We start from the raw sequence: 15,607 nt of genomic DNA, 5'->3' as shown, positions 1-15,607 counted from the left end.
CAGTAGGGTTTAGGACCTCGATGTTGGATCAGGACATCCCAATGGTGTAACTGCTATTAAAGTTTAGTTTGTTCAACAATTAAAGTCCTATGTGATATGAGTTCACACCAGAGTAACCCAGGTCAGTTTCTATCTATTACATATTCCTCCCAGTATGAAAAGACAAGAGGAATGAGGTCTACTTTACAAAAGCACCTTAAAACTAATTAATGATATAATCTTAATTCATTAAAACACCCTGCCTGAGAACAGGGTTTGTTAGGGTGGCAGAGCCCAGTAATTATGTAAAACTTAAACATTTATTATCAGCTGTTCAACTCCTCTCCCTAACAAAATGTTTATAATTAACATTCTAACACTTATTGTCCCAATTCTTCTAGCTGTGGCATTCCTCACACTAATGAACGAAAAGTATTAGGGTATATACAACTTCAAAAAGGACCAAACTTCGTTGGACCATATGGCCTATTACAGCCTATCGCCGACGAAGTTAAATTACTTATTAAAGAACCACAGTGACCGGCCACATCTTCTGTTTCCACATTTATTATCACATCCATTCTAAAAGTATCTAATAGTATATAACTTTTGTACAGTTTCTGTTTTTTTCTGTGTATGGAGATTACCTGTTATTTTTTCCTTTTTTTTTTTTTTTTTTTTTTTTTTGCGGTACGCGGGCCTCTCACTGCTGTGGCCTCTCCCGTTGCGGAGCACAGGCTCCGGACGCGCAGGCTCAGCGGCCATGGCTCACAGCCCCAGCCGCTCCGCGGCATGTGGGATCTTCCCTCACCGGGGAACGAACCCGTGTCCCCTGCATCGGCAGGCGGACTCTCAACCACTGCGCCACCAGGGAAGCCCTACCTGTTATTTTTTAAGTGAAAGTACTAGTACATTACTTGGAAACTAGTCAGTGACTGACTCAGTGGAACAAGGCTAGTACGTACATTGGGGATGACGGTACATGTCCCTTTTGGAGTCAATGGATAGATTGGAGGATACTCTTAAGGAGCTCTTTTGCAGTCTGACAGAGGCAAGTTAAGTCCTCTGCTAGGAGATTAAAAATCACGATTTCAGGATCTACCTTTCTTGTTCCTCTAGAACATTTCATAGTTTTGTCTTTGGACACATTTTTCACACTGCATCATAGTTGCTTCCTTTTCAAAATAGGAAAACATAATACTTTTCCTGTCTGAAAAAAGGAATCTTAGGTTTGCTAAATTATAAGTTTCTTAAGGGTAGGTACCATGACTGTTTTTTTTATCTGTTGGATCCCCCTGTAGCTATCATAGGTCGGGCACATAGTTGGCACACAGTCAATGTTTTTTGAGTGAAAGAACAAGATCTCTTGTATCTCAAATGGCTATTATATCTATGCATGATCACAATAATTCCAGTTCATTTAAAGGTTTGCTTACTGGGATTGCATGTCTTTTTGTTAACTGTAGGAGAGAGAATTTTGATGAAAACAGTAATTTTTTCTGGATCCATTCCTTACAGATACCTATCAAATCATTGGCCAGATTTATTTCTCTAAGTTGATTATATATTGTAATTTTTTGACATCTTGAGGGACAGGATTTCGAAACCACTAATCCACGAATTACCAATATCAAAGAAACCTAGAAACCTCCTCATTATAAAGCTTTAAAATGTATATATACTAAAGCCACTCTTGGATAGGAAGATTTTTGTATTCTCATCTTAGTCTTCTGAAACTTTTCCTAACTCTTCCATTGAATCTCTTTTTTTAATGAAACTTCCCTATATAGTTTGCTTAAGAACCCAAGTTTTAAAATCTTATCTTGCAGAGTACCTTGTAAACATGAGACAGTTTAAAAGGTATTTAGCTGAAAGAAAACTTCCAGATTAAAGGAGTCTAGGGAGATAAAATATTTAATCCAATACATGACTCAGAACTGGATCCTGTACTAGAGGAGCCCTAAAGGACTTTATTTGCTCTCTTAAAAAAATAGACGTTAATATTGTATAATTGTTAAATTTCCTGAAGTTAGTAACTATCCTATGGTTACTTAAGAGAATGTCTTTGTTCCCAGGGTGTACACATTTAAGTAATTGGGGATAAAAGGACATGATGTATGCAACTTACTCTCAAATGGTTCAGAAAATATGTTTATTGGTATATAAAGAAAATGATGCAAGTGTTAACAGTTGGCAAACTGGATAAATTATATGTAGAAGTTCTAATCCTAATATCATAGTTAAATATCTATTAGTACAACTTAGAACTTAAAAAAAACCTTAGGTATAGTTAATTAAATTTTCGTCTATCCTATACTTTTCTTTAATGTTCACTTTGGCTTGTTTCATTAAAAATCTATTAAGTTTTCCCTTAGCTCCATAAATATGCTTTGTTTGTTTTTAAAAGAGATCTGTTTTTATTGTCTTACATATTTTGAAGGAAATTCAAGAGTAAGGATCTATTATAGGGTTTTTCAAACTGGTATAAAGAATTGCAGACCTTTTTTGAGCATTTATTTTGTGGTACACGTTATTTTCTAAGCGCTTTACATTTAATAATTCATTATATTTCACAACAACCTTATGCTTACGCCTTGCCTTGATTTGCTTTTTTCAAGTTTAGCTAAAACTGAGCTTAGATGCTAAGCCTCAGAAGCTTTGAATTTTCTTCTTTTTTTCCAAATACAAATTGTGGGAACTGGTGACCTGGAACTTAATATAGAAAATTGATTATATTTACATTAAGAAAAAAATATCTTCGAATTATCTAGTTTGTGAACATGAGATAGGTCTAACTTCAAGGTAAACTTTTGCCGTCATAATGTGGGAAGGATCCACATATCAAAACTATCAGTAATTATCCAGGAAAAAGTAAATAATAACTTTTAGTACCCAAGTAAGGGGCAGATTGATGTAGAAACCTATTTCTACTAGACTTCAATTTCACCAAGTAAAATAACCAAAAAATTAAAAATTAAATATCAAGAGACTGATATAGTATTGCTAACTTTTAAAATGTTTTATATTGAATTAAAACATGCATATTGTACAGTGCATAAATACTGAGTGTCATTTTGATGAAATTTTATGAAGTCAGCACTCGTTTAACCAATACCAAGATCAAGATATAGAACATTTTCATCAATCCAGGAACCTCCTTCATGCCCCCTGACAGTCATCACGCACTCCCAAAGGTAACTATTATTCTTGCTTGATTCACTATTCATTAGTGTTGTCTATTTTTGAACTTCTTTTGTCTTTTTATGATCAACATCTTGTTGATGTGAGTCATTCATATTGATTCATATAGCGGTAGCTCATCCTTTTTCATTGCTTTGTAATACTTCATTATATGTATATACCAAAATTTATTCATCCATTGTACTGTTGATGAGCATTTGGTTTACTATCAGTTTTTGGCTGTTATGAACAATTCTGCTGTGAACATTCTTGAACATTTCTTTTGGCACATATGTATGCATTTCTGTTGGATAAATATCCAGTGGTGAAAATGCTGGGTCAGGGTATTTGGCTGTTTAGCTTTTGTAGATGCTCCTAATGGTTGAATCAGTTTACACTTCCACCAACAGTGTACATGAATTCTTGTTGCTCTTCATCCTCAATAACACTTGAAATTATTAGTGTTTCAAATTAATAACTCTTTTGCTGTATATGTAGTAAAATTTTATTGTAGTTTTAATTTGTTATTCCCTGATAACTTAAAAGGTTAGCACATGTTTATATGCTTACTGACCCTTTGGATATCCTCTTTTGAGAAATGCCTGTTCATGTTATTTGTCCATTTTTCTATTGTGTTGTCTGTCTTATGGATTTGCAGAAGTTCTTTATTTCTAGGATAAGTTTTTGTTGGATTAAGTATTGAAGATATCTCTTCTACTTCTTCACTCTTTTAGTAGTGTGTCTTAATTAAGATAATTTCTTAATTTTAATAAAGTGTATTTTATCAAAGTGTTCTTTTATGGTTAGTTTTTTGTGTTTTAAGGATTCTTTGTCTATCTCAAAGCCAAGAAGATACTGTGCTGTTTTCCTCTATAAACTTGAGTGTTTTAACTTTCACATGTAGGTTTCTGCATGGTATGTGGTAGAATTCATGGTTTATTTTATTTTCCATTCGGAAATCCATTTGGTCCAGCATTATTTATTGAAAAGACTGTCCTTTCCTACTGTAATGCAGTAATAGTGCCTTTGCTGTAATGCAGGTGGCTTTATTTGTGGGTCTGTTTTTGGACTCTGTTTCTGTTCCATTGGTCTGTTGTTGTACCAGTGCCATACTCTTTTAGTTATTATAGCTTTAAGTTCTCCAACTTTTGTCCTTCAAAATTGCCTTGGTTCTTCGTGGTCCTTATGAATTTCAATAAAGATTTTACACTCAGTCTGTTAGTTTCCTAAATGAGTAAATAAATAACAAATTGCTGCTTAACATTAAGCAAGTTAAATATTATTTATTATTTCATATTATTATTGTCTAGTTTAATATTGAATCTGTAGATCAATTTGGATATATTAAATATCTTTCCATATTGAGACTTTCAATACGTTAAGACACAGTATATCTCCATGTATTTAGGTCTTTTAAAATTTCTCTCAGAAATATTTTGTGTGTAGAGGTCTTAGACATCTTTTATTAACTTTGAAAGGTAATGATATTGTGGTGTTTTTTTTTTTTTAAGTCCTTATAATTTGTACATTCATACTAGAGTATTTACAGATGACATGACATTTTGGGCATTTGCTTCAAATAATACAAAGGAGGATGGGAAGGAATGGGGAAGGGAAAGAATAGATGAAACAAGATTGACCATGATTTGATAATTGTTGAAAATGGGTGATGAATATATGGGTTAATAATTATTCTTTTTTACTTTTGTGTATGTTTGAAATTTTCCATAAAAATAGGTTCAAAAATATTTATAACAACTGAAGATTGAAACACAAATATATAAGAATTCAGAAGGTTATAATAATACTTAAAAAAAACCTCATTTCATTACTCTGTAAATCACTGGTAAATGAAAGAATCAACCATTTATTCTTCATTTTCTGTACAGATTTCATTCCAGGATAACCAAATAGTTAAGAGGGAAAGATTAGTGTTATAGAAAAATCACAGATAATAAAAAATGCTGGGAGAATGATAGGATTAGAAACTCACCACAGTGCAATTTCTAATAGAATTATGATCTAGATAATGATCAGTCAATGACTACTAAAGCCTTTAGGTGAAAGTCTGTTGATAAATGGATATAATACAATGCATAGGCCAAAATGGAGTATGCCTCTCTCTGACTGATTAGAACTAAATACTCTCAATAGAATACTAAAAGCAACTATCTAAAGACTTTGAAAGTTAATAATAAGCAAATCAAGAAGGAAAGTCATAACTTGAAGACTAGCCTGTATAATGGTGAATATACATTTTCTTCCTTTTCATGACCCAGCTTTGACCAAATGGTGGGCTGAATTAGGGAACTGCACAGTGGATGCAGCAGTTTAGAGAAACCCCTATTTCTAGCCAGAGGACAAGGAAAAGGAGTTCCCCTTTTTTCCCTCCCAAGCCTGCCCTGAGACTATCTCTGCCTATAAAGTTACATTGCCAGGTAGCACAATCACTTTAAAACTCTGAGAGAAAATGATTTTTCTGGTCAGAGGATTTGGGAAAAAGACTCCTGGAAACTGGAGCATGCTGGGGAAATCTCACAGAGAAGAGAGCTGATGTGAGAGGAGACCCCCAGAGGTCCCACCTTACTTATGAGCTACACATGCATGTACAGACCCAAAGGAACACAGCAAAGACAGAGAACTGACCTACAATATAAACCACTTTTCAAATCCCAGACTTGCCTCTGAGCAGTGCATGCAGAGGATAAACCCAAAAAACATAGCAAAGACTTTGAAAACTGAGCTGACAGTGGTACTGCCATGCCTAGAATGCAATATATAACTTGTAGTATAAACTTAAGCAAAAAAATACCAAATTCTCCAGAAGATGTTCATAGAATCTAGTTTCATAACCTAATATTCAGAATGCCTAGGATATAATCCAAAATTACTTGACATACAAAGAAACAGGAAATGTTGACTTTTTTAAGAGAAAAGACAATAAATAGATGCCAACCCGGAGATGATTCAGATGGTGGAATTATCAGAAAAAGACTTTAAAGCCGCTGTTATGTTATATCCATGGCCCATGAGACAAAAGTGAACATTTTTGAAGTGAATAGAAAGATAGTTCTCCTCTGAAATAAAAACCATATAAAAGAATCAAGTGATAACTTCCGAACTGAAAAACATGATATATGCAATACAAATTTACTGCATGGGCTCAATAGCAGACTTGAAGGTATATCAATAGAAATCTCAAATTGTATCTTCTGTATCAAGGGTATGTCTCTGTTCTGTAATACTTGTTAAGTCCAGGTTGTACCCTGTGAAGCCTGGTCATAGGCCTTCTGGCTGTGAATGAGCATGCCATATACATATCCTTTTTTATTCTTAATTACTCTTACTTGCATGCTGCAAATAAAATGTGTCTGTATCAAGGGAGTTCCATCTCCCTTGATACTCCACAGATTGAGATAGGATCTTGGCCTGTGATTTTCCCAGACCTTGTCATTTCAGGTAAGGATCAAGCAGTGAGTCAGTGTGTTAAAAAAAAAATAATAGTCAACTAAGGAACTTAATATACTCATGTATTTTTATTCATTTGAAAACTTTGAAAGTACATAGGTATAGAAAAGTGGGAATGGACAGTATATATATAAATCATATATTGCAAAATCTTACAATTTAAACAGTGAATTTTGTCTTAAATATAAATGTAGTTATAATAATTTTAGTGAAGAAAAAATAGTTCTTGGTGGTAGTTTTCTGAATAATCTGTGGTTCAGAATGCATCTAAACGTATTTGAACTAGTTTTCAGATGGTTGTGAACTTGCTTGACCTACTTGGCTGCACAAAAGCAACCTGGCAGTTTACTCAAGTTTTAATAGGTCAAAACGACTGTCTTTTTTATGAAGTGATTACACTGTAAGAAGAGGAATATTCGTGGCCTTGAAAATTGACATTTTTTTGGTTGTATATGGATCTGGTGGCCTCATTGATGAGGTGTATGTCAAAACATTGTCATTATATTTATACATATTAATTGTAATTTATTAAATATTTCATGAGCTGACCCTAAACCTATTATTTTCATAATACTACTTAATCAAATTTCTTAACAGGTCCCTGTAGATTTATAGCACTAATGAAATTCTGTACGTCTTTTGGGTTGATATAATTCACTCTCTTTTTCCAGAGATCCATCTCAGAAATTTACATACATTTGCCTTTTAAAAACAAAACATTCCAGATGAGGAAACTTGCTCAATCCTTTTAGGTAGCCTCATCCACCAGAGGACAGACAGCAGGGGTAAGAAGAACTACAGTCCTGGCAGCCTGTGGAACAAAAAGCACATTCACAGAAAGATAGACAAGATGAAAAGGCAGAGGGCTATGTACCAGATGAAGGAACAAGATAAAACCCCAGAAAAATAAACCAAATGAAGTGGAGGTAGGCAACCTTCCAGAAAAAGAATTCAGAATAATGATAGTGAAGATGATCCAAGACCTCGGAAAAAGAATGGAGGCAAAGATCAAGAAGATGCAAGAAGTGTTTAACAAAGACCTAGAAGAATGAAAGAACAAACAAATTGAGATGAACAATACAGTAACTGAAATGAAAACTACACTAGAAGGAATCAATAGCAGAATAACTGAGGTAGAAGAACGGATAAGTGACCTGGAAGACAGAATGGTGGAATTCACTGCCGTGGAACAGAATAAAGAAAAAAAGAATGAAAAGAAATGAAGACAGCCTAAGAGACCTCTGGGGCAACATTAAAAGCAACAACATTCGCATTATAGGGGTCCCAGAAGGAGAAGAGAGAGAGAAAGGACCCGAGAAAATATTTGAAGAGATTATAGTCGAAACTTCCCTAACATGGGAAAGGAAATAGCCACCCAAGTCCAGGAAGCGCAGAGAGTCCCATACAGGATAAACACAAGGAGAAATACACCGAGACACATACTAATCAAATTGGCAAAAATTAAAGACAAAGAAAAATTATTGAAAGCAGTGAGTGGAAAATGACAAATAACATACAAGGGAACTCCCATAGGTTAACGGCTGATTTCTCAGCAGAAACTCTACAAGCCACAAGGGAGTGGCATGACACATTTAAAGTGATGAAAGGGAAGAACCTACACCCAAGATTACTGTACCCGGCAAGGATCTCATTCATATTCGATGGAGAAATCAAAAGCTTTACAGACAAGCAAAAGCTAAGAGAATTCAGCACCACCAAACCAGCTCTACAACAAGTGGTAAGGAACTTCTCTAAGTAGGAAACACAAGAGAAGAAAACGACCTACAAAAACAAACCCAAAACAATTAAGAAACTGGTCATAGGAACATACATATCGATAATTACCTTAAATGTAAATGGATTAAATGCTTCAACCAAAAGACACAGGCTCGCTGAATGGATACAAAAACAAGACCCATATATATGCTGTCTGTAAGAGACCCACTACAGACCTAGGGACACATACAGACTGAAAATGAGGGGATGGAGAAAGATATTCCATGCAAATGGAAATCAAAAGAAAGCTGGAGTAGCAATACTCATATCAGATAAAATAGACTTTAAAGTAAAGAATGTTACAAGAGACAAGTAAGCACACTACATAATGATCAAGGGATCAATCCAGGAAGAAGATATAACAATCATAAATATATATTCATCCAACATAGGAGCACCTCAATACATAAGGCAACTGCTAACAGCTCTAAAAGAGGAAATTGACAGTAACACAATAATAGTGGGGGACTTTAAAACCTCACTTACACCAATAGACAGATCATCCAAACAGAAAGTTAATAAGGAAACACAAGCTTTAAATGACACAATGGACCAGATAGACTTAGTTGATATTTATAAGACATGCCATCCAAAAACAGCATATTACACTTTCTTCTCAAGTGCGCATGGAACATTCTCCAGGACAGATCACATCTTGGGTAACAAATCAAGCCTCAGTAAATTTAAGAAAATTGAAATCATATCAAGCATCTTTTCTGACCACAATGCTATGAGATTAGAAATCAATTACAGGGAAGAAAACGTAAAAAACACAGACACATGGAAGCTAAACAGTACGTTACTAAATAACCAAGAGATCACTAAAGAAGTCAGAGGAAATCAAAAAATACCTAGAGACAAATGACAATGAAAACATGACGATCCAAAGCCTATGGGATGCAGCAAAAGCAGTTCTAAGAGGGAAGTTTATAGCAATACAAACCTACCTCAAGAAACAAGAAAAATCTCAAATAAACAATCTGACTTTACACATAAAGGAATTAGAGAAAGAAGAAAAAAACCCCCCCGAAGTCAGCAGAAGGAAAGAAATAAAGATCAGAGCAGAAATAAATGAAATAGAAACAAAGAAAACAATAGCAAAGATCAATAAAACTAAAAGCTGGTTCTTTGAGAAGATAAACAAAATTGATAAACCATTAGCCAGACTCATCAACAAAAAGAGGGAGAGGACTGAAATCAATAAAATTAGACATGAAAAAGGAGAAGTTACAACAGACACCGCAGAAATACAAAGCATCTTAAGAGACTGTTGCAAACAATTCTGTGCCAATAAAATGGACAACCTGGAATAAATGGACAAATTCTTAGAAAGGTATAACCATCCAAGACTGAACCAGGAAGAAATAGAAAATATGAACAGACCATCACAAGTAATGAAATGGAAACTGTGATTAAAAATCTTCCAACAAACAAAAGTCCAGGACCAGATGGCTTCACAGGTGAATTCTATCAAACATTTAGAGAAGAGCTAACACCCATACTTCTCAAACTCTTCCAAAAAATTGCAGAGGAAGGAACACTCCCGAACTCATTCTATGAGGCCACCATCACCCTGATACTAAAACCAGACAAAGATACAAAAAAAAAAAAAAAGAAAATTACAGACCAATATCACTGATGAATACAGATGCAAAAATCCTCAACAAAATACTAGCAAACAGAATCCAACAACACATTAAAAGGATCATACACCATGATCAAGTGGGATTTATCCCAAGGATGCAAGGATTCTTCAATATATGCAGATCAATCAATGTGATACACCATATTAACAAATTGAAGAATAAAAACCATATGATCATCTCAATAGATGTAGAGAAAGCTTTTGACAAAACTCAACACCAATTTATGATAAAAGCTCTCCAGAAAGTGGGCATAGAGTGAACCTACCTCAACATAATAAAGGCCATATACGACTAACCCACAGCAAATGTCATTCTCAACGGTGAAAAACTGAAAGCATTTCCTCTAAGATCAGGTACAAGACAAGGATGTCCACTCTCACCACTATTATTCAACATAGTTTTGGAAGTCCTAGCCACGCCAATTAGAGAAGAAAAAGAAATAAAAGGAATACAAATTGGAAAAGAAGAAGTAAAACTGTCACTGTTTGCAGATGACATGAGTCTATACATAGAGAATCCTACAGGTGCCACCAGAAAACTACTAGAGCTAATCAATGAATTTGGTGAAGTTGCAGGGTACAAAATTAATGCACAGAAATCTCTTGCATTCCTATACACTAATGATGAAAAATCTGAAAGAGAAATTAAGGAAACACTTCCATTTACCATTGCAACAAAAAGAATAAAATACCTAGGAATAAACCTACCTAGGGAGCCAAAGACCTGTATGCAGAAACCTATAAGACACTGATGAAAGAAATGAAAGATACAAACAGCTGGAGAGATATATCATGTTCTTGGATTGGAAGAATCAACATTGTGAAAATGACTAAACTACACAAAGCAATCTACAGATTCATTGCAATGCCTATCAAATTACCAGTGGCATTTTTTACAGAACTAGAACAAAAAATCTTAAAATTTGTGTGGAAACACAAAAGACCCCAAATAGCCAAAGCCGTCTTGAGGGAAAAAAATGGAGCTGGAGGAATCAGACTCCCTGACTTCAGACTATACTACAAAGCTACAGTAATCAAGACAATATCTTACTGCCACAAAAACAGAAACATAGATCAGTGGAACAGGATAGAAAGCCCAGAGATAAACCCACTCACCTATGGTCAACTAATCTATGACAAAGGAATCAAGGATATACAATGGAGAAAAGACAGTCTCTTCAATAAGTGGTGCTGGGAAAACTGGACAGCTACATGTAAAAGAATGAAATTAGAACACTCCCTAACACCATACACAAAAATAAACTCAAAATGGATTAGAGACCTAAATGTAAGACCAGACACTATAAAACTCTTAGAGGAAAACATAGGAAGAACACTCTTTGACATAAATCACAGCAAGATCTTTTTTGATCCATCTACTAGAGTAATGGAAATAAAAACAAAAATAAACAAATGGAACCTAATGAAACTTAAAAACTTTTGCAAAGTAAAGGAAACTACAAACAAGACGAAAAGACAACCCTCAGAATGGGAGAAGATATTTGCAAATGAATCAACAGACAAAGAATTAATCTCCAAAATATATAAACAGCTCATGCAGCTCAGTATTAAAGAACCAAACAACCCAATCCAAAAATGGGCAGAAGGCCTAAGTAGACATTTCTCCAAAGAAGACATACAGATGGCCAAGAAACACATGAAAAGCTGCTCAACGTCACTAATTATTAGAGAAATGCAAATCAAGAGTACAATGAGGTATTACCTCACACCAGTTAGAATGGGCATCATCAGAAAATCTACAAACAACAAATGAATGTTGGAGAGGGTGTGGAGAAAAGGGAACCCTCTTGCACTGTTGGTCGGAATGTAAATTGTTACAGCCACTATGGAGAACAGTATGGAGGTTCCTTAGAAAACTAAAAATAGAATTACCATGTTACCCAGCAATCCCACTACTGGGCATATACCCAGAGAAAACCATAATTCAAAAAGACATATGCACCCTAATGTTCTTTGCAGCAGTATTTACAATAGCCAGGTCATGGAAGCAACCTAAGCGTCCATCGACAGACAAGTGGATAAAGAAGATGTGGTACATGTGTACAATGGGATATTACTCAGTCATGAAAAGGAATGAAATTGGGTCATTTGTAGAGATGTGGATGAATCTAGAGACTCATACAGAGTGAAGTAAGTCAGAAAGAGAAAAACAAATATCGTATATTAATGCATATATGTGGATCCTAGAAAAACGGTACAGATGAACTAGTTTGCAGGGCAGAAATTGAAACACAGATGTAGAGAACAAACGTATGGACACCAGGGAGGTGAAAGCAACGGGGAGTAGGGTGGTGATGTGATGAATTGGGAGATTGGGATTGACATATATACTCTAATATGTATAAAATGGATAACCCATAAGAACCTGCTGTATAAAAAAAAATAAATTTTAAAAATTAGAAAAAAAACAAGAAATGACAAGAAAGTAATAATACCAGAATAGAAAACAAGCTCTTCTCTGAAAACCAGAAGGGGCGCTTCTGTCTTCTCAATCCTGAAAAAGAAAATTAAAAAAATAAAGCATTCCACAAAGGCTGGGATTGATCAATCTTGTTTCAACATTTGTTTGATACTTATAAATTATGCCATTTTTGTATACAGTGTGTACATTAAATAATTGTCCAAAAAAGGAAAGTATGCTCTCATATTCATTTGGACGTTAAAACTTTTGCCATTCAGAAAAGCATCCATAGAGCCTGTTGCTTATAGCAATCAAGTTTGACCTTCAGTTGCAGTTGAACTCATGCAACTGGAATTCTCATCTACATTATTTTTCAATTCCCTTGAAGAAACATGAAAGGAAAAGATAGTTCAGATAGTTATGAACTTCTGAATGGTGATACAGTCTTTTATCTGTTGATAGATCAAATTATTTAACGTTTATCCCCAAAAGATACTTTGTGTTCACCAAAGAGATTTCTTGGGTCATTGGATGTGGTAGGCAGAATAATGGCCTTTCAAAGATGTCCATATCCTAAGTTGCCAGAAACTGTGACTATGTTAGGTTAAATGATCTTATAATGGGGAGATTATCTTGGATTATCTGTGTGGGCCCATTGTAATCAGAAGGGTCTTAATAAGGGAAGAGGGAAGTAAAAGAGATGACAATCTGAGGAGGACTTGGTCTGCTGCTGGATTTGAAGATTGAGGATGAGATCCATGAGCCAAGGAATGCAGGCAGCCTCTAGAAGCTTGTAAAGGCAGGGAAACAGATTTTTCTGTTCAAGTTTCCAGAAAGAAATGCAGCCCTGCTGGCACCTTGAGTTTAGCCCAGCAAGACCTGTGTTGGACTCTGACCTACAGAACTGGGAGATAATAAATTTGTGTTGTTTTCTTCCATTAAAGTTGTAGTAATTTGTTACAGCAGCCACAGGAAACTAATACATGGTACCTCTGTTTAGTTTTTCACTAACATGCATTTTACATGTTGATTAATTGAATCCTAATGTGAATGACGATGTGATTTCCTGCAAAGATCAATTTTAGTTTAGTATATTAAGAAGTCATTTGTGTTGATAATATGGTGGACACTGATGGGCAGACCTTTGTGTACCCAGGGATCTTTATTTTCTACTTCACAGGAATGGTGACATGTTTAGTGTGGCCAGAGAACAAGGAGTATGTATACAGTGAAGGTGGAGTGGGAGATGAGGCTGGAGAGAGAGAATGAAGCTAGAAAGGAAAATTGGGGTCTTATAATGTGGCAGAGCAAGTGATCTTCAGAAGCCTTGGTTTCCTTCCACGTGTTCTTTAATATTTGTATTATTTGTGCCTCTATTAGTAAATGCTGTAAATAAGTTGGAATTATAAGACGTTTTTATTATCAGCTTGACTTTAGCTGTATTAGAGTTGTAAGCAAGTTGCATTTTGCCACAGAATGGCTCATGGAATGGCTTATCTATATGTTAAATATACAAAGGAATCAGTGGCAAAAAGGAAGCCTGGAGTTTAGACAAACATGAAAAAGAATTAAGTGTTTCTGATAAGGAATAATGAACAACCTGACCAACAGAGACTGTTACTATCTCTGATGTCCCCTGACCATCTCAGATAAACTTGCCTTGCTCCTTCGTACCTTTTATGGGATGAGAAACTGTAAATGGTCAGCAAAGATTAGGAGGCTAAGACAGGTTAAAAAAAAAAAAAGACATAGACATAAATAAATAAATTAGAGCTATATGGCCAGTTAGAAAAAAATGCTTGTGGTTTTTTTTTTTTTTTGATGGGTTTGAATCAAGCAGATCACATGCTATCCTAGCCCTTGTGTGAGATTCAGAGGGATAAAGTGCTTGAAAGTGAAAATATGGAGGGGGGCGTGTGATTATTGCTAATGGTGAATTCTAGAGTAACTCCAGGGGAATGAATGGGAGGTAAGCGCAGGATTGTTGGAGAGGAGATCAGGGAATTGACTGGCCAAGACGTTGGGAGGATCATTTATGTAGATATCAAAATCAAAAACAACGACAAAGGAGGTATTGGAGAGAGACAGCCCTCAGAGAAAGAGGGCTTATTCTGGGGGTTTATGAATGCTTACAACAAGCAAATGGAAATAACTGATATAGTCTGGGGGCATGAGATTCAAAGCTGGGGGGTTTAGGGAGGGAGAGAAAGAATAATTCAGAAATGACAATGAGGCCCTCACACCAGGGCCTTGACATATGAGACATGGGAGAGAAGAACAGCTATCACTTGAAAGGCCTGGAGATAGAGCAGAACTCCTGGAGGAGAGCAAGAGATCTGTTGGTGCAGGAAACGTGAAGCGTGTACAACAGCAGTATTGAGGAAGTAGGATATTTTGCTAATGGTATACTTTGAGTTCCAGAGGACACAATGAAAGGATTTTGGAAAGGGGGAAAGAAAGGGGAAAGGGGTCAATGTGGGGATATATAGAGTATATGGGGACAAGAGTCTAGGTGACGGGGGGTGAGCTGAGAGTCTTGGGCCTTTCTTGGTGACTGATATAAAAGGAAAGTAGGGCATAATGGGATTAGTCCTGGTTTTCTTGGGTAGATTATTGTAAATATGGAGGGAGAGAGGGTTTGGGAAAGGCAGATTTATCAAGAGCAGCCAGAGATTTTAGACCTGTATTAAATTTCTGTTGTCACCGAACAACAAACTTAGAAACTACCACAAACTTAATGGCTTAAAACAGTACAAATTTATAATCTTACTGTTCTGCAGCTCAGAAGTTCCACAAGGGTCTCATTGGGCTAAAAGCAAGGTGTCAGTAGGGCTGCATTCCTTTCTGGAAGCTTCAGAGGAGAATGTTTCCTTGTGTTTTCAAGCTTCTAGAAGCTGCCCCTATTCCTTGGCTTGTGGCTCTCTTCTTTCACCATCAAAACCAGCAACACTGCATCCTTCTGACTTTTCTGTCTCACAGCTCTCTGACCACAGCCAGAAAAGGTCTTCTGCTTTTAAAGACTCATGTGATTACATTGGACCACCCAGATAATCCAGCATAAACTACTCATCTCAAAATCTTTAACCTTGATCGCATCTGCATAGTCCTTTTTTGAAACATATTCACAGGTTTCAGGG

The 15,607-nt window shown here is 35.7% G+C and overlaps 1 protein-coding gene across 8 annotated transcripts in view; it reads left to right on the top strand.

Moving 5' to 3' along the window:
* The window catches only part of CLOCK (clock circadian regulator), a 135,839-nt gene that overhangs the window by 42,391 nt on the left and 77,841 nt on the right, over positions 1-15,607 (top strand). For 6 of the 8 annotated variants that reach the window (XM_082606495.1, XM_082606490.1, XM_082606499.1 and 3 more), the window contains exon 1: positions 3,095-3,173. The exons of 1 other annotated variant lie outside the window; for it this stretch is intronic. The gene's annotated coding sequence lies outside the window, so the exon portion shown is untranslated. Of the gene's footprint in view, positions 1-3,094; positions 3,174-15,607 lie in introns of those variants that run through there. One more of the 8 variants, XM_082606492.1, reaches the window with a different exon arrangement.

This window comes from Mesoplodon mirus (assembly GCF_964341445.2).
Source record: "Mesoplodon mirus genome assembly, chromosome: 2".
In the NCBI taxonomy this organism is placed as follows: domain Eukaryota; kingdom Metazoa; phylum Chordata; class Mammalia; order Artiodactyla; family Ziphiidae; genus Mesoplodon; species Mesoplodon mirus.
Note: the sequence above shows the minus strand (reverse complement) of the source record. Positions and strands in the feature narration are given on the sequence as shown.